Source organism: Drosophila elegans, unplaced genomic scaffold (genome assembly GCF_018152505.1).
Source record: "Drosophila elegans isolate 14027-0461.03 unplaced genomic scaffold, ASM1815250v1 contig_208, whole genome shotgun sequence".
NCBI classification, from domain to species: Eukaryota; Metazoa; Arthropoda; class Insecta; order Diptera; family Drosophilidae; genus Drosophila; species Drosophila elegans.
Window position 1 is genome coordinate 24,432,171 of NW_024545578.1, and position 24,798 is coordinate 24,456,968.

Below are 24,798 nucleotides of genomic sequence, written 5' to 3' on the forward strand. Positions count from 1 at the left end.
CTTTTTCAGACTCATGCTGCAAGATAATTGAGTTTCCTGCCTGGAGCCAACACAACCTGCAAGAACAACTGCAAATTATTGTATCATTGCAACTACGGAGTGTGAAAGTAACAACAACAACACTTATGCACCCATGAATGTCTGATGTGAATTGTCACTTCTTGCAGCTACTCTTCTGTACACTTCTCCAGATAAATGCCATTTTCCCAGAGCAGCTACCAAACATTTGCCGAGAAGAAAAAGTGGAAAGATACATATACAAGATTTTTCGTTCGTAAAGGGAAGCTTGTTGGTTTCCTCTTATTCGGCGAAAAGGTTTTATTTATTTAAAGTAACTTTTGTATTAAACAATCACATTCCTTTACATCCAAATAATAAAGTGCAAGTCAAGCTTGTACTACCTCATTCTTCTGGTCCTTTTGATTTTAAAGACCGTTTGACAATATTGCTTAAGTTAGTGCTTTCAGCAATAATATGTATGTAACCAAATAACCCGAATACCCAATAGTTTAGTTTTGGCAAATTTTTGAATAAATTGTACGTTGAAGCCACTATTTTTGAAAAGTACTTATGTACGTTCTGTCATATAACTTACATATTCACCTTGTTTTACCATGTATTACAAAAAAATCCTGTCACCTGGGGTATGGACTTTATAGCTTTTGGTGCACAAAAAAAAAAGTGAAACATGTCGAAAATGACTGAAGCTGGTAAAGGTGTCATATTGGCTTTGCCATCGCAAAATTTAAGCCTCGCCGATATTAGCGCTAAAGTTGGCTCTTTAAATATTTTAAAACTTACTTTAAAATTAAAAAAAATTTATTTTGTTCGAGTATTCAGTTTTGTTAAAAGTATCAAGAAATTTAATTCTTGATTTTTTCTAAAAAAAAAAATTAAAATCGAAAAAAGTGTGGTTTTGGCTAGCAAATACATTCATTTGGTTTTTTAATAAAAAATGTCTTGAAACAATAAACACAATTTTAAAAAAATGAACGAAACTTTCTGATTTCTTTATTGGTTGTTTTATTACTGTTTGTTTCGTTTAACTTTATGTTATTATTGTAATTATTATTTATTTCACATCACATTAATCCGTCAAAACTTTAATTGTTTAATAGATTCCTCATATCGCTTCTTTATGGGGTCAGAACTCCTTTATTCTAAAGGTTCTAATAAAAAGATGCGAGTCAAAGCCAAACGTTCTGCTAAACCCTTATTTGTCTTAACAGCTGTCAATAGATTTTTGGACTCCGAAGTGAATCAACAGTTTGGCAACTAAGAGAGCCGCGCTAAGAGAGCCGTGCACTGCTTTGCCGACGTGGTCCACTCGTTCCGACCCGACCCGATTTGTTTCGGCCCGGTTAAGAGCCGACGTACGGCCAAACGGCCAAACGGCGGCGAACTGTTGCGGGTGGCTAAAGTTTAAGGACGGACTACGGGAACGCTGTCAGTTCAGTGTTCAGTTCCGTGCGAATTGGCGTTGGGTGTGGACGCGAGTGGCGGTAAGCAGGCGGCGTCTCTGGGAAACAGCTCTTCCATCTCTCGTGACTCTGGCGCCGATGCGGCAGTAGCTGGGTGCCAGTTCAACGATTCCCTCAATAGTTCAAGTGACAATTGCCCAGCCAATAACAACTTTCCGACGAAGTCAACGCAAACTGATTCCGATTCGATTGTCTCTCGATCCTCATCGATTTATTACGCACAGGAAAGGAAAGCCAAGCATTAAGTTTCAGTGAAAAAGTTTCCTTGGCTCCGTTGGCCTGCGCGTGCTAGCGAAGCGAAGCCAAAAATTTCGCAAATGTGTTTTCCAAACGTCGGGCTAAACCAATTAACAGAATTCGTTCTTGTGTAATAAATAAATTGGCAACAATTATAACTTGCAATCTCACTCAAGCATAATCAAATGAAAAGTCCAACAAAATGTTTACGGCAATTGCAGCTCAAAGCGGGAGACCATAGACGGTTTTCAAGGTGTTGTGGTAGTGGCACGAAAACTCAAAGGAAGCCGCAAGGCTCGACCAGAAATATATAATTGGTATTGCAGGTAAGCAGTATACAGGAAAAAAACTAGCATGAATTTCGGATGAGGAATTCTGGGAAATAAAAATTTTGCATGTTTGTTTGCTTAAATTGTTTTGAAATTAATCGAAATTTTGTATAATCAGCGATTTTATATTAATTGGCAATCAAAGGAGTCATTGACAATTAAAACAGCTTGAAAATATAATGTGTTTATAAAATTAAAGGTATTTTTGGAAAATGTTCTTATAATTTGAGTTTCAAAAACTGTTTACCGATTTTCATAAAATTTCTAAAAACACATTAGCTTCAAACACCAAAATTAAAAAGATTAAAGTTTTATAATTCTTAAAAAAAAATATATAAAAATAAAACAAGGGAAATTTAAATTGGTCCTATATACATAAAAAGTAGTTCCGTTTTAATGAAGTATTTATCAATCAAATATTCTTCAAAAGATATCTCCGCTCATTAAGAGCAATGCAAAAATTTGTTTTTCTTCACCCATCATATTTTTTTAAACTGATTTCCTTGCTTGCACAAAATGTACATAGCTTAAGCACCTGCTTAAAAATAAAGAAACATTTCACACTAGGAAAACCAAGGAGAAACATATGTGTAATAGGAAAAAATGAAAGAAAATTTCCCAAGTGCGACGCCATGTATTATTTGAACACCTTAAATTAATTAAACGGCACAGCTCCCGAGTGCGGGCCACTAACAAAGTTCTTGAGGCAAGGCTGCTCTTTTAGGTGTCAAAATGGGTCTTGTGGGGCTGGGGAGTCGTCGTTCAACGGCATGATTATTATTTTATTTCATGTTGTGGCTTTTAAGTAACAGACTTAGCACAATCGCGTGGCGAAAATCCCAGCTATACGCCCCTTGGGGGCGGCAACCCGGGGGGTTTTTGTGTCTCCAAGCGTGCCGCATTTATACCAATTTGAAAAGCGCGGCTTACTTTCGCGCCAACAGCATGATTATTTATTTATTTGATTTTTCCGGTCTGCGGTTGCTCTTTCCAAGACCCAGCGCTTCTATCTTTAGGGTTCGTTGCCCAGAAAGTATTTACATAAAATCTAATCAAAAGGCAGGCCATATTATCTGCTCGAACTGCTGCTCATGAAAATTTCAATAAGACTTTGACACAGATACAAAATTCACGTTCATATGTGCATGTTCATATGAAAATATATTTATACATATAGATATACATGCGGTCTGCACTTAACCTACAGACCGACATCATTTACTAAACGAAGGTTAAGGGCTCGAACAGCTCTAAAAGCATTTTTAATAATTCAGAACTTTGTATTTTGTTTCCTGTCTGTCAAGGCGCCACTCAACTCTTTAAGCTTTGGCTCTTATTTTGCTTTACTTTCTCTTTTTGTATAAGTCGCATACTTTAAAAGTTCTTGGTTTTAATACAAAACTGTACAAAATTTAATCATTCGCATAGTTAACTTAAAGAAAGTTACAACAAATCTTCCAAGACAATAATCGTTATATCAATTAAATCTATTAGGTATTTGACGAAATCGAAAGGACATAAAGAGATTACCTTGTCTAAGTACCGTGAACCACGGCTTTCTATCTGATTCGGACAATTGTGTTTGTCATTGAGGTAAAATGTGGCACTTTATTTACCTTCAATAAAGCCGCAGAAAAATAAATAAACAAAAAAACTGAAGGGAGGAAACCTTTATACGGCCGTCAAAATTAATGCAGTTAAGCCTGCCAATGTAATCAATGAAATATTGATATTTGTAATGTTTTATCTTTTCAATTAAATTGGCAATGATTTACGCTGTCCTCCCGAAGATGTTTGGTCACCGAATTGAAATGACACATAAAGCCCCGATACGAAACGTTGCGACGTGGCCGCGGAATTGAAAATGATGTTGTCGCGTAAATCAATTAAAATGGTGATTGAAAAATAATTAAATATACAAATTAAGTTGCAAGTTGTGTGGCTCATCTGCATTAATATGCTGTGTGATTTAATGAATGAGTTTGCTTGTGCTTTCTGTGGATAGCTTTCTCGGCGCCCGCTGAGCTTCAATCGTTCGACCAATAAACATCTAAAGTCCATCCATAAAAGTCTCATTTTAAATAACGTATACGCCCTGCTGCCACAGCCAAACAATTAAATTTGTTTACCCAGACATTCACAGGCCAAGCAAATATTTATTTAACCAAAATCAAGTATGCGCCCCATAAAACTATTCAACTGATTGCGGTATTCTCGTTTCCATAACGCATACGCCTCGATGCCCCGATTAAATGCCGACTAATTGCTTCCCTAAGCCTAAAAGCTACTTCAGCAAAATAATATGGTCTCATAGACTCTTAACGAACACAATAGCACTGAATTCGATCAAGAGGAAATAATTTCAATTCAATGCTTTCATCTGGCATGCACAATTTCAGGCTTTTCATTCACTCCCTTACTTGACGCATATAAATTTTAATGCATTCATTTAATTGAATGCCCCAAAACGGGCTGGGGACACCCCCTACCAATCAATCAATCAGCGGGCGTGATGAAAATTATTTTGAGACCCATAAAACTCTCGCAGAATCCAAAGAAGGAGCAAAGTAAAATAAAGGAAAGGAAACTTTGGGCTGCGGTTTGCATAATAATGGGATATGCCAAGGCTGGCCAAGAATGCGGTTCTGGGCTCTCAGCTGACTGCTTCCTGGCCAACAGTACGTGCCGCCGCCACTGAGTAGGGATCGGATGGACTTAGCTCGGTGGATTTGGCTCCACTCAGGCCACTCAACCGCAACACAGATACAAATTAGCATTTACGAATTTTTCTGCCTCTTTCGAATGCAATCGGGAAATTCGGTATTAAAGTATTCACCAAGGGGTTAGCGATGGAGTGGATTCTCCTTCGGAAACTCTACCCCACAGCGTAAACATTGACAGAAAGTTTTAATTACAACAAAGCAATTATTAAACATTAGCTCGGTTTCGGCTGGAAGCTAAAACAAACAAACACAGACGGCCTGCATACTTATGAGGGCTGAGAAAAGCATTTCCCGCTTATAGACTCGAGCAAATGGAGCGTGCTGCATGGTAATTGAAAACACAAGCTGAATGACAGCAATTAATCTGACTAGACCTTCTCGCCCGTTTATCCGAAGGCGAAAGCTTTCTGGTCAGTTTTTCTGCTGGTTTCCTTGATTTGCATAATATGCTAATTACGACACACTTTCCAGCGCATAAATCATTCATTAATCATCAGCTTTCGGGCCAGTCTAATTCATGTGCGGGCTCTTCAATTAGACCCTGAACTTTTCATCCGTTTTAGCTGTCTCTGACTCTGTCGACTCAATGCGCACAAGTTTCTGAGCTAAGATTTTAATTGCGCCATAAAGCAGAAGATGATGCTTTCAAATTTTTTGCGAAAGGATTAAAGGCTAAGCTTACTGGAAGAAAAAACTATAATAATAATTAAGTAATGTAGTCTTGAAAAAAACAAGAAAGAACGCAAGCTGTGGCAAACAGAACTTTATATACCCCTGCGGCTATAACGAAAATGCAATATTCTAAAAAACGTCTATTAACGACAGGGCTTACGTATTAAAAATAATTAAATAATTTGGTCGTTCTTAAACACGTTAATTTAAAAAAATGTATTAATGTCGATTTACCCTTTCAGTTTAAAAAGTTTTTAGTAGTATGCTTAAAAACAGCAAGATTAAAATGTGTTTCACTTACTTTACTGGTTATGGCATAGTCGTCTTAAACACTACCTATGATAAGAAGATTTTTTGGCTTCATCCAGACTAATTTGCGTAAAAAAGAACGGACAGACGGTGGTCAAGAAAATGTCTTCTTCACTGCAGTGCAAACTATTATCAGAAACAATAGACCCAAGGGAACACAAATAAATACATTTTAAGTCAAACAAACAGAAAAGTACGCTTACATTTTTTAGTTTCATACTTAAACAGCTTCTTATTTCTTGCAGCTGTTCAAATAAAAAGTAATAAACAATATAAGAAAATTAAATGAAAATACTTATGAAATGAATGGTTTTTAAAACATCACAAATTTGATGTCTTGTAGAAAATTAATTTTTGTATGTCCTTTAAACAAAGAAAAAGCAATTCCGTTTATGTTTTCCAGCTTTTCCACTTTCTCCACGCCTCATCTACGCCTTAGGCCTTAGCCAATCCCCACTGTAGATGCAGTATACTGCTGTTCGCTGCAAACGCATAAAAAATTGTTGCCACATCACTCACTCAGCTTGAACGCGACGGCGGCAGCTGCTTTTCACCGCTTTTCTTTTGCATTCTCACCAAGCGGAGGAAGGCGAAGTGGTGATGTGGGGGTCTCTTACAATATGCCATCGGGGCCCTGGAAGGCTGCAGTCAAAGGCATCTCATCAACAGCCATTCTGGCCCTTTCCCGTGCAATTTTTCCTCACAAAATATGTATGCCATGCGGTTGGGAGAGGGTTCAAAGGGCAAGAGGCTTATTACGTTATCACTGCACCTTTTGCGATTGGCAAGCAAATTTTTATTGGCCACTGACGCTAAAAATAAGAGAGAGCCTTGAGATTTCGGGTGACATTTAATTGCATACTTTGTAAGACCCATAGTCGGGTCACACAATACCAATAGGATTTTGCAACCATGTGGGGCTTATGTGCACTTTACTACTTTAAGGTCCATGAGGCACTTAAATTTGTTGTAAATAGTCGAGCGGAATGAAATTGAAATCGAAATGGGAATGCAAAAACACCCGCGCACTGAAAGCAATTTCAATGGTGCCCCGTATATTTTCCGTCCGCACATCCACATCCTGCAGCGCCTTCCTGACCTAAGTCTATTCACGATTTCGAGCCTATGCCGGGTGCTAAAGCACATGCGGCGCCAACGGGACCCGGAATCAGGCTGAAAGAGTCGTCGACGCTGTACAACTTTTTGCTTTTAAAAAGTATATAGAGTTAGAGAAACGGATTGAAAGAGACAGGAAGAGAAGGGGATTGGAAACATAAAAAGGATGTTTAATTACATTTTTAAATTTATCAGGAGTCTGCATTTTTAACGCGCTTTAAAATAATTTACTTTGTTTTTGGAAAAAACAGTTTAAATTTATCAAATAACTGCAAGAACACTCCAGTCGAGTACCCCAACTGTAGGGTATGTTCATATCCTAAGTTAGAAGATATAACCCAGCAGTTTCCTTTAGTAAAAGTAAAAATATACAAAAATGAAATCACCTCTTAAAAAGGTCAAAAAGACCTTTCACATTAAAAATTTCAGATATAAATTTTTGTGACGAAAGTTAATGAGACACTGGATTAACAAACTTTTTTTGTAACGACCTGCCTGGCTCTCGAAAAATTGTTCCAGGATTCTAAAAAAAGTCCTTAATATTATTTTTAAATTTAAAGAGTCTCAAAAGTTGTCATTTGGATTTATACCGAAAAAAAAGTATTTTTTTAATAATTTTGAACGGAGCACAAGATCCAAAGTGGGTATCACTTTCACCGCCCCTTCTCCTGAACCAATTAATTGTTCTAATGACTTGTATTTGTTTTTAGCGATTCTTTTCGATTGTTGTATTTCTTGTTACGGTCGGACCAAAACAGAAGATTTTCAATTCTGCGGATATACGATGCACTCGGTAATATAATATGTTTTATATGCTCTTTGTCTGCAATTTCAAATTTGTTTTGCTGATTAAAGCTTCAAAATATAGGCTTAACAAATAATTGATCTAAATCATATTTAAAATCTATACACATGTGTATGTGATTTTGCTCCACACTCAATTGACAAAATTTATTAGATTTTTTCAAAAAACAAAAATACGTTTACTCAATAAAATATTTTATTTTTTGCTTAATTTGTTTATAATCAGAGTCTCTCTCAAATTATTAAATTTAAAAACAATTTAATGTATCATAAAAGAGCTGACTCTTTAACCTTTGCCACAACATTGACACCTGGATAGCATTACTGTCTCGTGTACACAACCCACCCACACACACTACGGAAATTGCTCTTGTTGCTGTCATCGTTATTTGCACGCTTTTGACACTTTTAATAACCGCAAAACCGTAAATACCGCCAGCCACAGCGACGTAAACCAAAGCCAGCCATCTGGCGTCTGTTTAGTATGAGAAAGTGCAACAGCAGCTGGCCCACAACGGTTTGCATGCATATCCATCAAATGAAAAGAAAACAGCGCCACACACGACAGGACCTCCGCTTGGTTCGGTGCAGACAACGACTTGGCACCAGCTAATTTCCGCAATCAGAGACCCACTTACCGGACCAAAACACATCAACAATACACCTCAGATACGTTCAGGACCCGCGGCAACGGTACAACGGAGCAACATTGGCGGGGGCAGGGACAAGGGGTGAAAGGTGAAAGGCGAGTGGGAAGGGTGAAGGGTGAAGGGTAAGGACAAGGGCAATCGTCGTTGGCGATATGAGGGACTATCATTGCTCATGTGAGTGTGAAGGATCCTAGGTCGTCACATGCTATTTTCACTCCCGAAGGAATCGACAAATAGTTGCCTTGGAGAAATTTATATTTTATTAATCAATTCCTTAAGGGGTTTAATATAGTTATAATTAAAAATAAACAATTTTTTTTAATGTACTTTCTTGGTGTGGTGGTGCTTTCAAAGTCGGTAACCAACATTACTCACAAAGGGCTCAAATTTTCAATTTTTAATTACTAAAAAGAAGTTTTAGTAATTAATCGACGACTTTTTTTCACCGATACATTTTTTTATAAGCAATATAAGGTAGAAATTTTTACAAAAAAAAACATTTTTGTTTTAATTGCCAGTTTGTGAAATATGTTTACTAAAAATAAGTCTGAAAATCATTTATCAATTATTATTTAAAGATGCCTTTAATCTGATAAAATTTAAAGTGCAACTTCAATCTAATAATTAGAAGATTGTATCGCCGTCATGGGGTATTCCATATTTTAGAATGCTCTCAAAAAATCATAAAAAATTTAAGATAATTCGGCAGTAAGGTGGCAACATTTTAAAAACATCAGCTTGATCTTAAACAGTCTTACTTTTTACATTTAGCTGATAAAATAATGTTTTTAAAATGTATTTCATGTTTAAAAGGATAGTAGTTGATTTTTTGTATTAGAGACTTATTTCCGCTTAATGCTACCTTAAATTATACGTTTTCAAAGTTATTATGACATACAATTTCAATTACCTTTTAATTTAAACGACTTCACCAATATCCCCTTAAAACTTCACAGATATTTCAAAAAGCGCATCCACCGAAGCACAATGTTTTTTCGCTGGGGGATTTTTGTAGTGGGAGTTTTTCTATTAGTGTTCCTTTTTTATGTCCATGGTGACAGGCGACTCCTGTTCGAGTGAGTTAAACAATGGCCTAGACCAGAGGAATGGGAACCATCACGGCCAATCCTCAGCCAAAACAAGCTGTCACAACCAGCTGCACATCGACACTGAGACACTTTTAGTTTGACTTTTAATTGGATTTTGATGGAGCAGACTCAAGGACGCAGAAGCGGATGGACTGAGAGGGTATTGGCAGTGGGCTGAACTTTCCACAACAATAATTATTTGCCAGCCATTGAAAAACAATTTCCCTTTCGATTTCCCCATCACATTTAACTTTGACTTTCCCTTCCAGTCGCACTCGCCCATCGCCTTTTGCTCTTCGCTTTGGTAAATGTTTTTACCGGAAATTGTTGCAATTTATGATTTAATTTATGTTCTTTTTAAATGGCGGCTGCTGCCGCTGACGCTCCTTCCGCGCCACCTTTGTGCTCGACCTGGCATATAAATGCGCCTGATTATCAGCGGAATGAAGTACTTCGCCACCTTTCCACAGGATATGCAGGGAATCAATGAAGACAATCAGGCGGTTCATTTGCGGCCATCCAAAGTCAAGTGCCAGTGCTGGAATAAGCTACAGACTGTGGATGGGGGACTTTAAAAATATTTTTATTTAAGATCTCGAGTGAGCAAGGACGATCTGATCTGAATAAATTACTTCCACCCCTCCACCATGCGAAAATCGAAATTTTACCCGAGATTTCCTTCCCATTTTCTTTAACTGTTTATTTTCACAATTAAGTTTCCTGTTTCCTCGTCGCTATTTTGCCTTACTTTAACTGTCAGAGACATCGCGGATGGAAGGCGACGAGGTTGACAGGGGCACTGAAAAGAAAGTGAATGGAATTGAGGCACGCATGACTGCATTTTTGACTGGCATACGTGAGTGAGTGAGGCCCCACCCACGCACTTTCTCCCACCTGACGTCGTCATCAAAACTGATGTCACACGATGATGATGACGAGCAGCAGGAGAGAAGAAATTCCTCTAAAACGGTTGGCGTGTGACGAATGAATCTGGGCAAATGTGGGAAGCAAATAGGAAAATGATTTGCACATCAGATCCCACTGCAATCAAAGTGAGCGGTTTCCTAATGCCTACAGCTCATGCCCTTATCAATCATTCTTTTAACGTTCTTTTTGCAACGATTTACCTAATTTCATCGAATTTGGTTGAGTATAAAGGGCATTAGACTAGACACCAAACTGAACATTGAACGCAATGAAATTAATCTGAAAAGGGATGGGGAACGCGCACATGCAAAAAATTATGGCACAAGAACTTGTTCACATGTACATGCACAAAAAAAAGCAGGAAGACAACGAGCAAAGTCGATGGTGTAAGGAAATTGGCTACAAGAATGATCTATAACGCAACGAAAAAAAGACACAAGACATCATGATTCCATCATTTTGAGCAGTAAATCTTAGTTTGAGTCGGTACGATTTTTTCAACTAGACATTCACAAAAGCGAGTATATTGAAGAATTAGTAATACAATCTCTTCAATAACCCCGCCAATACAAATGATCCAGATCGTAGGTCATCATTTTTTACTTATTTGGGATTTTAGTTAAGAAAGTTTAATTTTTAGAGCTTCAAGTAAACTTAAAAAGTTCATAGCACTCAAATTTAAAAAAAAAATAATACATCAGGTACCACTGTCAGCTTATTAAAAAACCTATAAATTTATCTTGTTATATGCTTAGTTGCAAAAAAATAAATACAATTTAAAAGCTTTATGTAAAAATAAAACAACATTTTCAAGAGCGCCCCTTAAATGTTTCAAGAAAATATCCTAACGAGTTGTTTTTGTAGACGTCTGACATTACGGAGGCCTTCCCATTTAAGCACAAAATTGAATTTATATGTAGAAATTCTAATTTGAAGACTTGGCAAAGTCCTAGGACCTAAGCTCCCGGGAAGTGTGAATGAAAGCTTCTGCGGGTCTTGTCTAAAAATAAGAGGCTCAAAAGACGCAGCGGCAATTTGGAAACTGAGCGAAAAGTTTTTTGTCTCTGGCGAACCTTGAAGGAAACTTTGTCTGTCTGCTAAATTTCCGAGCGGGGTGCCTTTGTCGCAATATTTTCCCGCCACATGTGGGAAAGTAAAGGAAGCAGGAAAAGGTGTTAGCTGCGGGCCTATTATGATGCAGTTTCGGGGCCATCAATTGGTTCACCTGTCGAGCGTGAAGGTGCGATGTGCCGGCCAATAAATCACAGGCGCACAATCGGCCCGGCCGATTAATCAAAAATGTTGCAAATAAATCAAGGAGTGGCGGCAGGATTACCATAACGGTGCCACAATTAAAACAACGCAGATGAGCGAGAAACTCTGGCAAAAAGGTTATAAGCAAGCAGCCAACAGCCGACAGAATGACGTCAAGCGAAGCCATCATCGGGACTCTTAAGTCATCGGATTGCCAAACAGCTCAAACATCCTAAACGGATCCAAGTGTGTGTAGATTGCGTGGGTAGAGGAACATTTTAAGAATGTTTATAATGCGAAGCTAATAGGATAAATCAAGTAAAATGTAAGGAGAAAACCCATTTTTGTGGCCACTCTAAAAGTTAAGAAGAAGGAAAGCGCTGAAGAAAAGTTTATTGTACAAGTATTAGCCCCTTTCTGCTTCTGAAAATATGTTTTTGTTCCATTTCTCTTGCTTAAATCTAAAATCGCCAAATGCTTTCCAGCGGGTCATGATTGATTGTGTTTAGCAATCGATGCCAGGCTAATTGAGTTTGCCGAACGCAGCCTCAATTAATCATTCCATCTTGAGTAAAATATCTCAATCTTTAAGCATCAGCCTTTAACTTGTTCGGACGGGAAAACTTAAATCAAGTATACGCCATGTTGTGCGTCTGCAAAAAGTCACCCTTGCTTGTGTGCTTAAGTAAGGCACAGAGTATGGCAAAAAAGGGGAGTTGAGTTGTGTTCCCCAATGCCTTGTAGGTTAATTTACTCCAGACTCTGCTACAGTAGCTGCCAGCAAAATGCATCGGAATGAAAAGGGAATCCCTAAACCGAAAAAGCAAATGGCCAAATGGCCAAATGCAAGAAGGCTAGCAAATGCTCACTGACGATTAGCTTTGCCTTCCCTGCGTTCGACGTGCAAGGTTCCCGGCAATAAAAGATTTATGCAGCGGAAATTGAAAGGCTGCCTGGAAAAACAGGGAAAGCCAAGTCACAGCTGAAAGAAGTGAAAAGCAGAGCACAGCTGAAAAACGCAAAACTCGTTCACTCGGCTCTCCCGTTTTTTGCCTTGCCTCTATTGAAGTGCTCGCCTTCACGGGCGGGTCCAAATGCTTGTCAATTAAATTCAATTTATTAATTTCAATTATTTGCGCTTCAAGTGACTGGCAGTAAAAAAAACGAAGTGTATGGCGTAGCCAACGGAGGGAAAATCTGTCAACGAACGCACTAAAGCGAATGCTATGGCCTTCTTATACCGATTCTTCCTACGCGTTGGGCAAGTGTTCAAGGGCATTTGATTGATGTGCCGGAAAATGGCAAGGCAGTTTGAAATAGCGAAAAGCCTACGAAGATCAACTTAAACTGTTCAGCACAGGACGAGTGGACATGGCAGCCTCTTAAAATAAATCAATAGTTTTTTACCGGAAATCGTATTCTTTATATTTTGTCAAATGGTCCACTGGATTAAGTATTATTAATTGTTTTGGGAAAGTGTATACTTTTTTAAATCAATTAGGGATTTATTTCCTTGAAATATATAAATTTGCTACTATATGGAAGTCAACATTTGTAGTCAGTCACTTGTCTTAAAAACTTTCTTTAAGCTAGAATTTTCTACAGAAAGTGAAACTAAGCCGCCATGATAAGCTGTTTTCCATTAACAATTTTAGCTCCTGAAGGGTAGAGTTCTATAATAAACGAAAACGAATCACACGATTACTTCTAATGGCACATACCCACGAACCAATATGTAATCAAGGCTCATTGACGCATCTTAGTCATTTAATGGACACTAAATGGAAAAGGACCCGAATCGAAATCATCCAATAACCGCAAGGGAAAGTACAGTCACCAGCCCATTCCCGAAATATAATTAAGTGGCATGTATAAAGGCAAAATGGTTCTCATATGTCAAAATCAACGCAGGCAGCTGTTCGCCGGTCTGTCTATTGTCCATTGTGTTTGCTCTTGGCCTAATGCTTTTTATGTTGCCTGCTTTTCCGGGCGCCAAGTCAATTTTTATGGCCAGACCAGAACGAGCCGTGAAAAAGTTGAGCAAAGGAGAAATGCCATCAAAGTTCAAGTGAGGCACGATTACTCCAGGGGGCGGATTGGAAGGTGGAGCCAGGCACCTCCCCCCACATAAATCACACATACACAATGATGTTAATAGTGTCGTAAAAACTACCACAAAAGCCCCCCAACCACCTGTCCCACCTGCATAGATGATGCTCTCCTTTGACGCAAATATTGACTACACAGAGGTGACCCCAACGACCCCCACAGGGAAGGAGGTCTGTGAAAAGAGGTTTGGGGGCTCGGTTGGGGTGATAATAAATCGACGTTTGGTCGCCAAAGTGTGAGTAGAAAATTAAAACATTTCACCTGGCCTGATGTTGACAAATTAGAGCCTTCCCATGCCAGCAAAATGACAGTAGTGGTTGCTCGTCCCCACCACATTCCCCCTCCAGCCCCCAGCCCCCTTGTCACTGTCACCTGTCGTGTCCTTTCAGTGCATATACAATTTACCAACGCCCTCATCCCCCTTCCCCCCTTTCAATTCCTTCCACTTGTGCGAGGCAACAACTTTACAGCCCGGCAGTTGAAGCTTCGGCAGTTTATCGGCTAAATAAATAGACAAATTGATTTTAATGGAATTGGATACACCAGCCAAGCGACCAACGAGCGCCGCCTCCGACGTGATGGACACATGACACACGCAGGCACACTCCTGGTCACCGGTGACAAAAGCTGCGACGAACCTCATTGGACATGACCCGACCCAGTTGTGCAAACATATTTTCGTGTAATTTTGTCTTGGCTCGTTTGCTTCCTATAGCTCGTTCTGTCTTGGATGTTGGTTTACAAGCTTTTAAAGCCGGATGTGCTGGGAGTAAATGCCATTAAAAAATATTGACAAATAATCTTAACGATTGGTATTACAATGAATTTGTATTATATATCTAGTAGTAGAGGCACTTAACTGTAGCATTCCTTCTAGTTTTTTCTTTGACAGAATAAGTATTTTTTTCAAACAAAGATGGTAGTGCAATTTTAAAATGACCTTCAATTAATCATTAAGAATGTTTATTTTGTTTTCTACCTTTTTTCTTATGTTATACTATTTTAAAGAAGACCTTATCTAATCTAGTAGGCCCAAACATCGAGGAAAAATTAAGTCGGATGCATCGAAAATGTGTAACCCTTACATTATTTTTGTGTTAACATACTGCCATTGTGCATTATAGAAGCTTACAAAAGTAAGTCGATTTTTAAAAATGTTCACGATGTACACAACAAAGAGCACATATTTAGGATAAGACTGCAGTGTGATTGTTTTGTCATTGTTACCCATATAACTTACTTTTTAGAATTTTATGGCTTAGCATATCTAAATTAGATTTCCTGGCCATCCACTATCTTCAAATATTATCAGAGTTGTTAAAAGATCAACCAATGCGTTGCGTTAAGAGGGTGAAAAGGGATTATGTTAGTGTGTATCTACCACGCGCCGTCGTAAAATTCATTTGTCTGTCTAAGCCCAAATCAAAAGCTCAGCTGCATATCAAAGTAATCTAAGCAATTGAAATGAAATGCAATGAAATGACAACAAAGTCGGGCACACAAAAAGTCATAAAATATGTGCATACAACCATTGGGACCATTTTTTTTTTCATATTATTTTTGTAATCTAGTTTTATAAAACCTTTTGGTTTTAAAAAGCAAACTATGTTAAATAGAAATTTAACAAGTATTTTTATTTTATTGCCAAGAGAAAGCGGCCATTTGGACCAGTGAGCGAAAGGGGCGGCAGAGGGGAAGGGGTTCCTACATGAGGTAGAATAACTTTTAATGACGTGCTTTGTATGCGAGCGCGTGTTACATGTGACTCACATTATCAAAGGAACAGGAGCAGCGACAACTTTGGCTCCATCCCCCGGAATTTCTGTGCCGCTCCTTCGGCGGTGGCTCAGTGGCTCAATGAGGAGCTCTGTCGGGGAATCGTGTCCAAGTTTGGCTTCTGTGTGTGTCATCCCATCCTTTAGCCAATACTCTTCGCTGACACATGTCCTGGCCGACCACCCCCTCACTGCGCCTGCACTAACTAATACGAGTTTCACTTAATTGCACTCGAAAAACTATGCATGTGGATGGCCCTCAACTTGTCTGGCAAGTGAGCCGACGGAGGCAGTGGGGAAAGCGGGAAAACCAAGAGAAAGTGGCCGAGAACACAGAAAAAAATTAATAATTGAAATTAAGCTTAGAGCACAGTCAGGATGCTTAAACATAGAACACGATTTTGCGAATAAATTTAAGTTAGAAATATTGTATAATAATAGTTTTAAGCAAAAGAAGAGTGTGCATACCTTAATGGAAGGTATGAAATACAATCGACCGACTGATAAGCCTTAAAAAAGATGTACACATAAAAACAAGAAGGAACGACTATTAGATACCCGATACCCAGCTTTCTAATGTGTATCTACACCACACAATAACTGGCCTCTACCAAATCTCAGAGTGACTTGTTTAACTTTCACGATTTGTGGGCACTAAATGTGGTAGTGGCCGCATTTTGAAATAAACGTGCACTGTGTAGGCATAACTAGAAGGTTCAAGTTAGGTCCAAAATCTGGATTCTATCGTTTCCAAGATTTCGACGTTCGGACAGACGTAAAGACGAACGGACAGACGATGCTGATCAGGAATATAGGGTCGGAAATGTCTCCCTTACTGTGTTACAAACCAAAATTACAATATCCTTCGCAGGGAAATAAAAATGGAAAAAAAAAATGTATATAATTGAAATTTTTTTATTTCTTATAACCTTGAAATCAATAAGCTCATAAAATAATGTTCAGTATCTTAAACAAATGTTAAAGACAGTTTTTTGCTTAAGAAACGCATTGTAATACGTAACCGATCCCCCGATTTGTCTAGTGTATGTTGGCATTAGTTTTCGCTTTCATTGATGCAGACAGTTTTGACAGAACATCAGATGCACACACTCAGACTGAGGGGCAGAAGTGGAGCCGAGCTTGGAGGACAGAGGCGGAGAGCGAGGCAACCGCAAAGCGACATCCTTGGTATCTGGGTCTGGTCGTGGCACAGAAAAACTTTCTTGCTTGCGTGCTGTTTCACTTTTGTCTTTGGTCTGGGGCTTGGGGGCAAGGGGTTAAGGCTTCGTCCAGAAACCGTTCCCTTAACCCTTGAACAACCAAAACTGTTGTCAGCTGTTGAAAGTTGCTCACGCATAAGCATTAACCAGCAACCAAAGGCTGACATCCTCTGCAAAACCCAGGACCGCATGCTAATGAGTACAACTTTCACCCACCTTTCCCATTTTTCTCCGTTCAAGAGCTGAACTTTTTGTAGGTGAAAAAACTGGACCAAACTTTAATGAAAAACCTGAACACCGAAACAAAAACGGTTTAAGTTTTCAAATTTTCTTTGGGTATTAATCAATGGATTAAAAGTTATTTGGTATTGTAATAGTTAGTTTTAAGATTGCTTGTAATGTACATTGATAACAAATACTCTAAGCTCTGAACATCTGATTCTTACTACATTTTGCTTAAGATCTTTATGTGCATTCGATTAAATCGATACCCATTTATAGTTGCATAAGTCTCAAGATAACGGACTTACATTGCACTTACCTTGTCGAAGCTGTATTATTCTCACCTTGTTCTTGACTAGAGGAAGATAAATTTAATGGCCTGTCGTAAGAAACTTTTTGCCTTACTGGTGTCCTGTATCCCTTTTGGTAGCCTTTTGCCCCTGGCACACTATACATTAGGGGCATTTTGTATCCCCCAGCTCTAAACCTAATGTTACTTGTCAACGGCTGCAAACAAATATGGCCGGAGGAGACAAGTGAGGCGGAGAGCGGTTCCCTAAGATAAATTGAAATTTATGAAGCGTCTAGGAAGTCAGGAAAGTCAGGAAAGTCAGGAAGAGTCAGGGTAAACTGTCAGGTGGTGGTCGGCCAACCCACACAGCATCACTTCAGCACTAAAAAGCACTAAGTAATTTATAGGACATGGACAGGAATAAAACATACAAGGGCTGAAAGCCGAACTAATGATGGAGACTCAGATCTGGCAGATTGCCATATAACCTTTTGTTTAAATGTTGGGCCATAGAACTTGAAAAGGAAACTAAAGTGCTAATGTAAATTGCTCACAACTATTTTACATATATTTATGATTAATTCAGAAAATGCTAATTTTCCTAATGATTGCTCCTTAAATACTTCTTCTATCTCCTGTTGGCACAGAACCCTTTCAGGTCCCCTTAGCCTTTGTTCGGTTAGCATAATGAAATTATGCATTCCCACTCCCTTTTCGTATTTCCGTATTTATTAGCCCACCACCCACCTGTCGAAAACTACAAAACGTGCAGCAATAACAGAGCCCGTTACCAGTGCGTTTGTGTGCCAGTGTGTGCAACTTCCTTTTAGCCTGGTGCCGGGGCCAATACCTTTTACCAGACCTTATTAAATTATACAGCCAAGTCGCCAACAAAAGGAGCCTCAGGCAGGACGGCAGGACGACAGGACGGCAGAACTGCTGAGCGGAGGATGACAAAGGCGGGTACAAAGGCAGCACTCTGCATTTCTCGGTTGTCTGAAGATGTTAAAGTGTGGCATATTTTAGCTAAATATTTGCAACTACCCCGATGGGAGTTGCATTTGCTAAATGGAAACACGATCATATATATTGCAACAGCACATGGCGCCCCGTAGACGCAAGTCGGTGTCCTTGCAATCGGAATTGCCATTGGCACTAGAAGCAGCTAGAGCAGGTGATAAAGTTCCAAGATTTTCCTGGGGGTAAATTAATTCTGGCAATATAATTTATAGCCCTTTGTTGTCTCATTCTGTGTCCCTACGCATTATTTCTGGGTATATTGGATTTACACTTAAGGCTTCTTGCTCCGAACAAAACGAAGTTACATTGTATGCTAACAAGTAATAGCAGAAAATGCATTGAAAGTACCTGAAAGCTTGGGTTTAAGCGATGAAAATGTAAATTATATAAACTTAAAAGTATTTAAAATATTAATTTGAAGAAATTGTAATTTTTCCAACGATTACATTGTATAATATTGTTAGTACTTAACAAAAATACAATTATTTTTCAAAGATTATTGTTTTTGGGCACTTTCACTATTTTATCACGAAATATTGTTGTTTTAAATAAAAGTTACAACCGATATGAACAGGGCATTTCAAATATATACAAGTGATTTTCATTTCATGATTTACATTTGCTGTAATGTTACACCTGATTTATTTTCCCTAAGAGGAAATTCACATTAGAGATTACTTTCTTGTCACGTTACCGATGTTTCCGAAATATTTTAATGTGATTTATTTACTGGTTTAGCCATCATTCTCTTAGTTTTTCGCTTCTTAAGTTATTGTCCTTATACACTGTCATTTCTGTCAAGTTCGTTCATTATCTTCTAAAGAACTCACGTTTTTAGGACAGCTTTGGATGTAAACATACAAAATAAGATGTTTAAAGTTTGGCTTGATAAAAAGCTGATCACGAAGATATTTTCCATATATAAAAGTATGTCTTGAAAAGTACTCCTTAACTGCGTAACACACGACTTAACAAATTATAATTAACTGTGCATGTGCATAAAAAGTGTATCAGATATGATTGCAAATAGTCTGAGATCTCTGATTTTTTACTTTTTTACTATATTTAATATAATAGAAAAATGAATATGTCTTTGTTGTTTTTTAAGATATCAAACTAGTCTCTCAGTTTTAAAAAGTTGTCTTCTTATTGCAGTTGGAACAAGCTTAATAAGACGACTATATCATATAGCTCACATAGCAATAATTGTATATGTTGAATAGTCTTTAACAGCAGACACATCAAAATGTTTAAAGGAAGTGTGACTTTTACATCATCTTTACTCAATTTGAATTCCAATGGACCTTGAATTTCACAGTGAGCAAGATCGACACCGCAATTTCAGCTCCCCGCTCTGTGGGTATTATTGGTGTGAGGATTTTTAATTTGATTCCTTGCTCCCCGCTTCACTTAGGCACACAAAATCAATCATCTTAGACGGCTCTTGAGGCGTTCACATGGAAAGTGAGCAGCTCGTAGACAGCCTCCAACATCCATCGACATGTGGCATGAGGGTTAAAGGTCGTGGGGGTCGGAGGGCTGATGGGTTGGACGTATTCAAATTGTATCATTGGCAAAGTCAATTGTTGCCTGCAATGAATTGCAAATTAGGCGTAACTAATTTGCTTTGTGTGCTCCGTGCGGCTCACTTGGGATTGGAATGAGCAAAAGGAGGAGCGGAATCCATTTGGAACTTGCATTTTGTTGTCGCCAAAGCCATCAATAATTTGGCAACATTCAGGGCTCATTAATTTCCAAATCCTGCATATATGCAGCTTAATCTAAGCTTAGTATTTGCTCAAAGTAGTGCTTAAGCAAAAATGAAAGCCACTCTAGGTTCTGCCCAGAAGAAGTGGATCCGAAGCTAATTGTTATTGAGTTGCGATAATTGGTAAGCCAATTTACTTAATTTTTATGGGAAAACTTCGGGCACAAAAGAAATTGAGGGATAGGCAAGCCAAAACTTTGGGAAGACGCACAACAAAAATAAAAGGGGCGAGGCAAGTGCCATAAGATAAATATATAATTGAAGGAAAAATCGAAAGAGTCCTTTGCGCTCTTTTCTCCTGTCTTGGACTGCTGTAATATTTATTTATTTATATGTATTTAATAGCCGTGACACTTGTTATTGTGTCGATATTTTATATAACCAATCTTATGTAATACAAACAAAATCCCCAATACTGGATAAATTTTAGTTATTCGTGGAGTAAAGGCGTGAAAACTGCTTGTGCAACCGCGCCTCTAGCGCTGCTCGGCGGCTGCTCTGCCAGTAAACGCTTATGTAGACAGATAGAACGAAAGAACTGTTAGCGGGAGGTGGGGGTGCTGCACGCATTTAGCTTCTAGTGTTGGCTATGCAGTTTGACACCTTAACTTCGATTGTTTTGTTGGGGAAATACTAAGTTTGAGGTTTGTTGGCTGAGTAATGGGTATCTAATAGTCGGGAAACTCGACTATAGTATTCTCTCTTGTTTGTAGTCATTAAAACAACATGAACCCACCGAACTTTTTCTGTTTCATCTTTAAAAGTTATTTTTGTGATTTAAGTGAAATCATTATTGAAAAAGACTTATATTTAAGTACATTTCTCATCCATTGACAAATATGAAGAACCCACAACTGTCAGTTCAGATTGATACATATAGAAAAACAGAACTTTCACTAAGGCAATCAACCCACTTCCTATCTTCCTCAGCCAAATCAAAGTAGCAAACAATTTCAATGCTAAGTACAAAATTGTTTCCATGCCAATGTACAAACTTGTTTCGATTTGCTAGATGGCCCCAAGAGTCGAACCCAATATGACACAGAGATATGCGCCTCAGGCCCCCACCCACACCCACTCGCACACCCTCTCACCCAAGTCCTAGCCCCAACCACCCAGCCCCTCCCCCTGGGAAAACGAGCTGTTAATGACGTGCGTCGCTGCCGCTGCCGCTGCCGCTGCCGCTGCTGCTGCTGTCGACTTCGTTTTCATTTTCATTTTCATTCCCGTTGCCGTTCGGCGTTCTTCTTCCGGCATGTAAATAAATACGAGAGGAAAAGCGAGAAATGGAAAATAAAAGCGAGAATCGACTATGATTTATTTTGTGTTTGGCACGCACGTTGTCAATATTTGTTGAATTCGTCAGGAAAAATAAAGGCGAAACAAAAGCAAAAGGCACTTGAGGCGTTCACCCTCCGTCCTCTTCCTACTCGATGTGGACTCGTAAAGTTGTCGACACACTACTTGGGGCATTGGCGATACCTAAAAAATCGAATCTGTTATTTATGGATACCGCTGGTTCTTTTTGTTCTGCGGTACATGCAAACGGGGAATACAAAAAAACCGAAAACCGTGGGCTAAATATATAGACAATTGTATCGGGCAGCAAATGAGCTGAATGATGGGGGAGGTGGAGGCCTGTTTCTGCCTGACCAAGTGGGCAAATCATGCGAAAACATTTAGCAAAACGTCTTGGTTCTGGTGGGAAATCAGTGTTCATTGGAAGAGCAGCGTTCTGGAAAAAACAGACAAAGGAAGTTTGGGCAATACATTTAAATTGAGTTATGAAAAATTAAATTTTTATTATCCGTGATAAACAAGCTTGCTAAGATATAAATAAAGGTAGTGCAAAATGTAAGTATAACATCAAATTAAATAAAACTTTTTGAATTCAAACAACAATTACAAACAATATACTCTAGGGCCTTGACCTCAAAAGCTGATTGAGGTCACTTTGCACTTTGCAATGTTGTTCTAATTTTTAAAATAAACGAAGCACTGTTGACAACGTACAAAATATTTTGTGGTGTTATTGTATAAAAGCAGTGTCTACAGCATGTGTGACGATATTTTTTGCAATATAAATTAAATAAAAAGTAAAAAAAAAGCTGACACTATAATATAATCTCATAGAATTTTACAGGATACACAGGCATTAAATGTTCCGTCATCCTATATATAATTGAGTTTAATTTTCATGCGATATGGAGTGAACTAAATAAAACATTAAATATTTTTATTTAAAAGTTCGTCGCCCATTGCGCTCGAAAGTTTGCGCTATTTCCTGCAATTGCTGAAACACTAAACTTTAGAAGGCAAAGTTTCCCTTGTTGTATGTATGTATATTTTGGTAGCTGACAACCAGTTGCCTGATTTTGGCTGCTCGATGTTCAAGTGCGACGACACCTGCAGCTGCTCGGCATCAAAAGCAAGGGAAAAGTTGGACCAAACATAAAATAAGTTGGACATGTGCGACCGAGATGAGAGAGAAGCCACTGTCAGACGAGCAGACAATAAACAACAATCGGGGCGGCATAATTGCGTAAAATATATCATTCAGACGTACGTTACTTTTCGTACATATTTGCATTCGATGCATACAAATTGTTCAAAGCACTATAATATTTCAAGTGATTTGTGAGAGCATGGAACCGAACTCTGGCACTCTAGCACTCTATAGTACTCGGCCACCCAAAGGGGCTCCTTATAGGGATGGGTGTAAGGGTATGCTAACTTTTTCCTATCAACAAACTCCTAATGGCAGTGGCAAGTGATAGAGTGAGTATAGAGTGTGGAGTGGGCGGGTGGACGGAGCAATGGTCTGCCAAATATGATTTATAGGCCATGTACATGTCATGGCTAGCGAAAGCAGAAAATATGACAGTGGAAATATATTCGGACCATAGGACACGCAATTGCTGTGAAAAATCGAGCGGAAAATTTATGGCCGAAGGCAAAACCTCAGACAATACAGATAGATTTATCTTAAAACGATATATTTATGTGACAGTTATTTCAAAATACCAGGCACTGATTGTTCCTACGAATCAAGGCACATAGATTATCTCTGATTCTGGGAAATTATAGTCAATGCCACGGCTTTCTGACTAATCCCCTTGTTCTGCATTATCATTCGACTTTGCTATCTCCCGCGGTCGAAACCTACATATATGGTTAATCCATCATGCCTCTGACAGCCGTCAGGTGCTCGATATTATTGCAGCTCTGACATTTTGATACATTTGCTTAGATTAACTTAATGTGCTGTTTTTTAGTCGGAAATGTATCTGGGAAATTATAATGAGTGCATTGAGTAGTTAAATTCGTTCATCGAATATTATTATCAGAGGTGTCAAATAATTGAACAAACTGGCAAGCAACAAAAAAAATAATGCTTTTGGATAGCTTATGTGTCACAATAAGTGCTATAAAAAGGACATTAGGGGCTTGATAAATTTAAGAAGAAATAATGAATTGTATGTCATGGAGTAAAATTCTAACATTACCGTATTCATCAATAGTTTTATTTGACTGATTTCGTTTGAGATTTTACAACGAAAATACAACTGCATCTGCAATTGACGGATCGTCCTAGACTCTACTATTTGCTTTCCCGTTCTCAAATCCCATTTACCCTCGTCCACCCAACAAAGTTATCACATCTCTCTGGTGTTTTTTTCCGAGAATTGGGAGGAATGTAGTTGGCTGAGTAAACAACATAAGGCAACACCACTGGGCCACCAAATTGCATGTAATAAATGCGAACAAGTAAATTTTGTCGCATGCAGTCAACGTCAAAGGCAACGGGTTCCCACTGCCAGGCACGTAGCGAGCACATCCCTGCCCCATCCGACCCCATCCGATACACAAACACCGACCAAGTCGACTATCAATTGGGGAATTGTTGGAAGGGGACTCGGTTTGGTGTGCCTGACAAATACGCTCAATGTCAAAGCTGCCACTGCGGGGATGCCTCCAGTTTCTCAAGCTACGAGCTGCAGCTCTCTGCTTTCTGGCCCCATATTGATGATCATCATCAACTATCGACTGGATGGCAACAGCAATGCAATGAATTTGAAAGCAAGCCAGCAGGGTAAAGGGAAAATTCGGAAAAACAAAAAAGTCCTGACTGCGTTTTGATTTTGATGCATTTATTCATAGGGTGGAGGACGGAGGTTGGAGGAAACCAACTGAAATGACGACCGAGCTAAGTGGAAAACTTCTTATGTGTGTTAATTCGGCTACTTTTTACGGCACGTTTGCAGGAATCAAATCGCAATCAGAAAAATATAAATGTAGTCGAAACAAATCAAGTCGCATTAGGATTGTCGATTGCCAAATGCCCAGACATGTCCCCCAATCAATGCCAGAGTCCATAAACAGTCCCACTTTATTGAGCTGCGAAGAAGCTTTTATAGAAATGGGGACGTCTGCCCAGTTCTGGTTGGATATGTTCAGTGTTTTGCTTTCTGCTATTCGCAATTGCAATCGTCTGAGGGACCGACTAAATCACACTTAAAAAAAATGTTGCATTGTACATTTGTTAAAAAATTGTTTTTATTGTACAACGTGACTGATTATTTTTAGATTAACTTAAAGCCTCTTCATTTAACAATACCACATACTTTATACTGGTAACCAGAGCAATACTCTTTTAACAAAAACTTTCAGTTAAGTTTTTCGGTTGTTGTTTGTTTTTCTTAGCCCCATAAAAACATGAAAGTTATTATAGCCGGGTAAGAGGGCTAAAAATACACAAGGCTCAAATTTTTGGTGCAAAAACTAAAATAAAAGCACGGAAG

At 38.7% G+C, this 24,798-nt stretch overlaps 1 protein-coding gene across 2 annotated transcripts in view; it reads left to right on the forward strand.

Moving 5' to 3' along the window:
• The first annotated feature begins 1,415 nt into the window (after positions 1-1,415).
• LOC108143258 (tyramine/octopamine receptor) overlaps positions 1,416-24,798 on the forward strand; it is a 36,836-nt gene continuing 13,453 nt past the window's right edge. Inside the window, exons 1-2 of one of the 2 annotated variants that reach the window (XM_017267569.2) lie at positions 1,416-1,502; positions 1,940-2,044. The gene's annotated coding sequence lies outside the window, so the exon portion shown is untranslated. Of the gene's footprint in view, positions 2,045-24,798 lie in introns of both variants that reach the window. The other variant, XM_041708342.1, reaches the window with a different exon arrangement.